General features: G+C 39.6%; 1 protein-coding gene across 3 annotated transcripts in view; it reads left to right on the top strand.

The window, feature by feature from the left end:
* Positions 1 to 1,380: 1,380 nt before the first annotated feature.
* Positions 1,381 to 8,281, top strand: part of OSBPL1A (oxysterol binding protein like 1A) — a 246,851-nt gene continuing 239,950 nt past the window's right edge. The window contains exon 1 of one of the 3 annotated variants that reach the window (XM_045456885.1): positions 1,381 to 1,632. The gene's annotated coding sequence lies outside the window, so the exon portion shown is untranslated. The remainder of the gene's footprint in view (positions 1,633 to 8,281) is intronic. The other 2 variants (XM_045456886.1, XR_006707209.1) reach the window with 2 other exon arrangements.

The following is an 8,281-nucleotide window of genomic DNA, read 5'->3' as shown; positions in this document are numbered from 1 at the left end:
TGTTTTCATCTTACTAGTCGGCAATAAAAATGCCAAAGAGATACCTTTTCCTAAAGATTCTTTATATAAATACCAAAGAGACTCCTGTAAATATACAGAAAAATTAGTGATCTTACCAAGATTGGAACTTCTTTTATTAGTAAACATGATGATTACCTTCTATTACCTTCATCCTCCTATTTGGCTAGGATCTGTTTTCATTTACTAACTCAAGAGAGCAGTGAATTGGGAAAAAAAAAAGGAGAGTAGTAAATTTAGGCATTTAAATATCATAGCGAGAATGCAGCCTTTCATATAATTTTGTGGAAAATTATTTCAATGGTCAATTTTTATTTTGGCTGGGAAGATAATTCAGTATCCTTAGAAAATAAATCCTGATGTTCTTTGTGAGGAAAATATGACTGCCTCAGTTACCACACATTTTGCAGTTGAAGTATTGTGCTTCAAGTGCCTTTTTTGTTAATAAGAGATGATACTAGCCTGGGAAATATAAGCAAGGCTACTGGTGTTCTCTAAAAACATTCTAAGAAATCTGCCAAAAGATGTATCACATGTAGCGCAATGACCAACCGGCCTATAATAGGTTCTCAATACATGTTTTCAAAATGGAATTGACAGGAAAACTACAGCCCCTTAAAAAATAATACCTACTTACTAATTTTTCATTACAAAAAGGTTCATAAAATATATTGGAAAATACAAAAAAGTTGGAAGATTTTTCACATGCTCATAATTCCCTTTGTTTTGGTTAAGCATAATTTTTTAAAAGTTGTAATTATACTAGAGTTTGAACTTTCATGTTGAAGACGGCGTAATTAAGGCTTCTGGCTAGACCTGTTAGAATGGAGTCTGAAGAGGTTGACTCTTCATGAAAGATTTTTTGATGCGGGGACGGGGTGAGGGGAGATGAGGGAAACTTTGTAAATCCTCATCTCTTTAAGCATCCTTCGCTGGTATTTATCTTGTAACAGTTACACCTGTATGGCATTTTAAGCCCATCCTTTGACACGTGAAAAGAAAAAGAGGTGTAGCCAATTCACAAAGCCAATTAAGTTCCCTCGGGTAAAGTCAAGGAAAGAAAAAACGTGGGCAGCTGTGTGATGTATTTGTTTACTGACAAATTTCCAGAGCCTGAACCCAGTATTTATATTCACTTCGGCCGGGGAGGGGGCCATTTCTCTCCCCGCCACAGCTCGTAAGTATCAGGCCCACCCTTTCTTCTGAGTCAGGGGTTTGGGGAGAAAAGCACGAGCCTCTGCAACTCCCGGCAGCCCTTGGCAAAGCCTGGGCCCGGGGCCTGCGGGGGCGGGGCCTCGGCGTGCTACCCGCACGCTTAGAGGCCAGCGCGCCGGTCACGTGCTGCACGGGCCCCGCGCAAATAAACCCGGCGCGCGCGCGCGCGCTCCTGACGCGGGCGGCGGGGAGGGGCGGTGTCACCTCGCAGAGTGGCGCTTGACTGTCTCGCGTTCCGCCCCGTTCCGGGCTCCGGGACTCGGGAGACAGTCCTTCCGCGGGGCCGCGAGTCCTCCGGTAGTGCCAGCCAGAGTCGGTGACGGCCGCTTCATCGACGTGGGGAAGCCTGCGGTCGTGGCCCCCACCCCGGGAGCTCTGGGAGCCCGGGTGACCGCGTAGGTCAGTTTCCGTGCCCGGTTCCTGTGCGAGCGCGTTCCCCCCTGCCTGGTGCGCGGGGAAGATCTGTCCTCCCCTGGTGGGGGGTGCGCGGGCGTCGCGCGCGCGTCTCCGAGGACTGAGTCGTGGCGATGCTGGGCTCCCACCCCCGGCTCGGCTACCGTGTGGCCGCCGGCTCTCCAATGCTGCAACGAACTCAGTTGTTAAAAGTAGCGAGATGCTGGCGTTTGTTGCACTCCCCCTCGGGGTGCAACGACTTGTGCTAGTGCTACATGCGTTCCTTACCAAGTCATCAGCCGTGTGCTTTCTCGGTACTCTGATGTGTGCATCATAACTTTTAGTTTCCTACTACCATGAGGAGAGGATTGATTCTCAGTGGAAGTCACGAGCTGTCCATGTGACCATTCTCTCAGTGTACCTCGTGGTCACTTCGACCAGCATGGAAGACTATCAAAGGGATAGACAGTATGAAAGATTGCAGCTGCACAGTAGAAACAATGATTCATTTGCCTGGTGGCCCTATTGATTGGCAAAAGGCGTTAAAGGGGTTATTCTGATTTAGTTAATATTAGTTTTTCGTTGTCAAAGTCGTTGCTTTGTGCAGACTATTGTGAAGTTGAATTGCTGGCAATGTGATATTAAGTGGAGACTGCTCGAATTTAGCACATTTAGTTACTAGGCTCTTGTGGATAGTTGTTGGTAATGCCTAAAATCAGTGATGCGTTTTCCCTGAATCATTAGTATTGTAGTTGTTGCATTCTTGATAGAGTTCGGAATATCCTCACCTCTTTACTAAGCAGTTGGAAAATTTGTCGATTTATTTTGAGGGCTAGCAATGTTTGCGTTCTAACCCTGAGAACAACAAATTTCATGCAGCCAGTATTGTAGGTATAATTTCTGCATCCCGCAGCTGAAAATTTTAAAGATCTCTGTGATAATTACAGGATGGTTACAAAATCCACCTTGTCTGCATCCCCTAGTTCTAATCTAGGGGCTCTATCTACAATCTACAGGAGACAAAAAAGAAAAGTGTCAGTAACAGTTTTAAATTTTATCACCTTTTTATTTTCTCCCTGGCAGCACTGAAATTTGATATTCAAAACAGGAGGTAACTGCCGCAAGTTGAGTAGATTTATCTGAATCAGTTGCTGTAATTCTGTGTCGTCTTCTGCCAAGGTCAGTTTGTCAGATGACACTTGCTAAATATCTCAGCAGAATCTTGTCAGTGGAAATTTATGGCGGGTGGCTAATCCTGGTCTCTGGAGGCCCTTCGGTCTTGGCGGTATTATTCAAGCGTACTTAACACCTGTAATTCAGAGCAGCTGGATGTTTCTACAAAAGCACCGCTCCCCCCACTCTGCCCTTAGGACAAAGGGGAATACTTGTTTAGAATCAACAAGTAGGTAGGAGAATACAGCTGGTTTTGTTTTATTTTGGTTTTGAGGGATAACATGGCGCAGTGTCTGTTAGATAAATTAAAACTTTTCTTCTTGTGGCTTTATTGAACTTACAGAAACATCTGTATATTTAATCATAATCTTTTCAGGTTGGAACTCTGTGGCCCTTTCTTACCTCTTGACCTCACTAAAAAGCTGAGGTTTTGTACATTCCATGTATTCACTGAGAAAAGTAGTAGAAGGTAGAAATCAGCTTAAGGAAAGGAAAGGAAAGAATGAGGTAGCAAGTGCACATGAGAAATGTGAAGGGGTTAGGAACCTTGTCAGTTCTTTCAAGCCAAGTCTAGTGGTAATCAGAACTTTATTGATGACTAGTAAGTTCTTTCCAGTTCCCAGAAAGAGGGCAGGTGTTAGCAGTGTAGTCACCAGCTTATACCAGTCTTGCCAGAATTCATTAATGAAGTGATAGAAAAGAAAAGATGCAGTCTGTGCAGTTTATATTGATGATCACGATGCCATAGAAGTATCTTTTAGGATGCTCTTGATCCCTAGAAATGTTGGATTTTCCCTCACTTACCTGATCTCAACCACTAATAAGGTGGGCAAGTATTAGAAGTAGTTTTAAAGCTTTTTCCTTGAAGTATAGTTGACGTATAATGATCAGTTTCAGGTGTACAGCATAGTTATTGCACAATTCTGTATATTAAGTTATGCTTACCACAATAAGTGTAGTTACCATCTGTCACCATACAATTTTTACGCTTTTAGTAAGAGGAACTGCTAGGTCACTGGCTGTGAGTTCTTGTACATATCAGCCAGCAAATAGGAAATTACTATGTAGTGAAAACAGTCTTTGTCCATTTTCCTATCATGTGACAGTGGAAAGTAACCACATGTTTTCACTTTGTTATTTAAAGTTTTTCTTTAAAGAGAAACTTCTGACTATATGGTAGATAACAGGTCAGTATTATATATACATAATTTAAGTTTGGAAGATAATTTTCAAATGTGAAATAATAAAAGTGGAAAACATTTAAATACATTTTATCTCAAATTTAAGGAATTTTATCATTAAAAGGTAACAATTAAGCTCATTGTTAGAGTATTTTTACTATCCAAAACTGGATTTGTCTAATGTGTGGACTTGTCCGCCCTTTGCTTCTACAGATCCAAACTGTTTGAAACAGTAGTTAACAGTTCTAAGAATCTATCCAGTTCAAATGCAAATCAGGGTTGCATCTAAGGGTTCTTGGTCATTGAAGCACATAAAATGTGTAGCAACCTAAGGTTAGCTTAAACGATTTCATAAAGCAAGGCCGAGAAGCTTACATAATTCTCACAAATTTCGATTAACACTTTCAACCAAATAAAGGTAAAATAAATACACAGGAAGTGGGATTGTTCTTCTATGGTGGAATAGCATCTAAGTCCATGTGGGTGTATAACAAGCATGAATAGAGAAGGTGGTATAAATATGTCAAATGTCACTACAGTTTACAAACTGTAGTGTTACTACAATTTTAGCTACTGCTCTATCATTTCTCCTCCCAAGGACAGAAGGCTGTTTATCAGTGCACAAAGTCTTATTGGAAGGAATTTATAAAGTTTCATTGAATTAAAAATTAAGTAACTTTTAATTGAACTTTACCTTTTTGAAAGAAAGAAGTGAGTGCCTCCTAAAATAGACTTGATAATTTGTTTTCCTTAAATTGCCATGTTTTGGCTACCTCCTTTTAGTTAGTGAATAAGGCTTCTAAAAATGAGAGGATTAAGGCATAAATCAGATTTAACTTTCTTAATGTTCACACAGGAACAATAACTAGAATCAATGGCCTTTAGTTTTAGAGGCCAAATCGAGTTTTATGAAATGTATAGCTCTAATAACGTAATGTGCCTTGATTAGAAGTTCTAGATTCTGGTTTTGGCTTTATTGGCAAATAACTTTACCTCTGTACTTTCCGGTTTTTTTTCATTTCTAAAATCAGCATTAGGTTAAATATGAATCTACCACTGTTGAGTTTCTAAAACAATGTATTTGTGTAATTGTTATCCCAAATTTATAGTTGTATACATACATTTATATGTGTATATATGTACATACGTACATGTAGGAATATGATCGTGTTAGAGAAATCACTGCTAGGAGTTAGAATGAGGACAAAATTTATTTTCTTGCTATTGCCATGTTTTTTACATAGTTCAATTTTTAATATTTCCCTCACATTAGAAGAATAATGGGAAAAAATAACTCATACCACCAAGCAGCTAGCTACATTGGAAAGCAGTGCTAAGTGCACTACAGATTTTTATGTTAGATTTTGTAAAATATGTTCATAATTACATTTAATGTTTCTCATTATTCAAATTCCTAGCATACGGTGTGTTTCAAATATTGTTGTAATAATACCAGGCATAAAAGCAGTATCTGAAAAGTTTTAATTTTTTTTTAATGTTTATTTTTGAGAGCACGAGCAGGGGAGGGGCAGAGAGGGAGACACAGAATCCGAAACAGGCTTCAGGCTCTGAGCTGTCAGCACAGAACCCGACACAGGGCTTGAACCCACAAATTGTGGGATTGTGACCTGAGCTGAAGTCAGACGCTCAACTGAGCCACCCAGGCACCCCTGAGAATTTTTTAAATAATCAGAATATGTAGTCAATTTTGAATAATTAGGTTCCTTTTGACTTTAATAGTACAAAAGCTATTTGACAATTGTAAGAACCATATTTCAGATGCTTCCTGAATTTCTTTTATTGTAAAATATACATGACAAAATTACCCTTTTAACCATTTTTAAATATACTATTCAGAGGCATTAAGTAACTTACATCATTGTGCAACCATTGCCACTGCCCATCTCTAGGATTATTTCAACATCCCAAACAGAAACTGTGTAACCATTAAATACTACCCACTCCCTCCTCCAGCTCTTAGTAATCACTATCCTGTTTTCTCTCTGAATTTGTCTATTCTAGGTACCTCATATAAATGGAATCATATAATATTTGTCCTTTTGTGTCTAGTTTCACTTAGCATAATGTGTGCAAGTTTCATCCATGTAGCATGTGTCAGAATTTGCTTCATTTTCAAGGCTGAATAATCCATTGTATGTATATGCCACACTTTTTCTATTCACCTGTCACTGGACACTTAGATTGCTTCCACCTCTTGGCTATTGTGAAGAATGATGCTATGAACATGGGTGAGCAATTATCTGTTTGAGTCCCTGCTCTAATGCTTTTGGGTATATTGTGGGTCATATGGTAACTCTTAGTTTTTGAGAAACTGCTATACTTTCCTGACATTTTATAATACCCAGTTAAATATTATGTGTATTATTGAATAAAGTTAGCATGGATGTCTTGGAATATTAACTTTTTAAATACCATTAAGAACTCGAAGACAATATTTTGAGTTTATGATACTCAGGTGAATAAGCTCTGATTGTTGAACTTGATTATCTTTGTTTTTATTTTTTTTTTGTTTATTTTGAGAGAGAGAGCGCAAGCAGGGGAGGGGCAGTGAGAGAGAGAGGGAGAGAGAGAATCCCAAGCAGGCTTCACACGGTCAGCATGGAGCGTGATGTGGGGCTTGAACTCATGATCTATGAGACCATGACCTGAGCCAAAATCAAGAGTTGGAAGCCTAATCAGCTGAGCCAGTCAGGCACCTCAAACTTCATTATCTTTGATTTCTCCAGCAATTTTCTACATCGATTCTGTAGACCTTAAACTTAAATACTAAGGAAAAGTAGCAATTCAACTTGATAGATCTCCAGCCAAATTTAGCAAGTTATGACTGTCCTTTAGGCTCCAACTTTTAGGGTCTTTGCCAGGATCTCAGAGTTGTAAGGGCTACAGAATTTATTTGCTGTATTGAGTGGGCATTTAGTGGCACAGACTATCAAGTATGGGGACCAGTCTAATTAGGTGATTTACAGTGTTTATAAAACAAAATAATTTAGAAGCCTAGCTTCCTCAGTGGACCTGGGAGGTGAGGAAACAAGGCAAAATAGTCTGTAGCCTCCCAGCTTTTGAAGCTCAAACTGTTGTCTAGGTAGTGCCTTGAAAACATTCTCTTGGTCATTAAAAATCTCATTAATCTTAAAAAGAAAGCTTGGAATTGCATGAATGTGGAAAGAGCAGTTGAAAATATCCACAGAGTGGTGATGAAAAATACAATACTGATAGGCTGTGGCTCAGATCCATTCTGATCAGCTGCATTAAGGAATTGCTTGTCTTTTTCTTTCTCTTACACATCAGGGACCAAGCCCTTTTCTGAAATAAGCTTATGATTCCAAAGAATGTTTGTTTTAAAAATCTGTTCAGCACGTGAATTTGGATTCTTTTATTTTGTTTTTCTTCCAAAGTCAACTATTAATCATAGATATCAGCTTATTTATAAATTAGAGATGCATCAAGTTAAATAATAGTAATCCTCAGTAATCCTAGATTTTTTTAAAGGTCTCTTTTTCTGTGATCTATAAGAAAAAGCCTTCCTTAGGGGCACCTGGGTGGCTCAGTCAGTTAAGTGTCTGACTTTGGCTCAGGTCATGATCTCGCAGTTCATAAGTTCGAGCCTGCGTTGGGCTCTGTGCTGATGGCTTGGAACTTGGAACCTGCTTTGGATTCTGTGTCCCCCTCTCTCTCTGTTCCTACCCCACTCACTCACTCTCAAAAATAAATAAGGATTAAAAAAATTAAAAAGAACCTTCATTAATTGCTATTAGATAAAGGTGTACCACTTAAAGGCATTGCTTTTAGGCCTTCCTATAGGGAGGCATGATTGCTTTGTTCTCAGAGCTGAATCCACATCCATTCATCTGCCCATCTATCTATTTAACGTTTGATTACCTGCTGTGTTCTAGGCACATTGTTAGGTCCTAGGAATATGATGGGGAACATAATAGACATGAGACCCTTGTCCCATTCAAGTTTACAGGGAGTGCAGTGTAAGGAGAGCCAAAGAAATGACCACATGAGTACTTGCAGACTGATGTGTGCTAAACATGGTGAGGGATCTAGTTGAGGTTGGGAATGAAGAGGGCAAGTCAGACTTCTTGAGAGCGGTGGATAGTAATTGATTTGTATACTTGTCCCTACAGTATTTTTTTTAAATTTTTTTCTTTTTTAACGTTTATTTTTGAGACAGAGACAGAGCATGAACAGGGGAGGAGCAGAGAGAGAGGGAGACACAGAATCTGAAACAGGCTCCAGGCTCTGAGCTGTCAGCACAGAGCCCGACTCGGGGCTTG

This window comes from Leopardus geoffroyi, chromosome D3 (assembly GCF_018350155.1).
Source record: "Leopardus geoffroyi isolate Oge1 chromosome D3, O.geoffroyi_Oge1_pat1.0, whole genome shotgun sequence".
NCBI classification, from domain to species: domain Eukaryota; kingdom Metazoa; phylum Chordata; class Mammalia; order Carnivora; family Felidae; genus Leopardus; species Leopardus geoffroyi.
The sequence above is the reverse complement of the archived record's forward strand: the minus strand, read 5'-3'. Positions and strand labels throughout refer to the sequence as shown.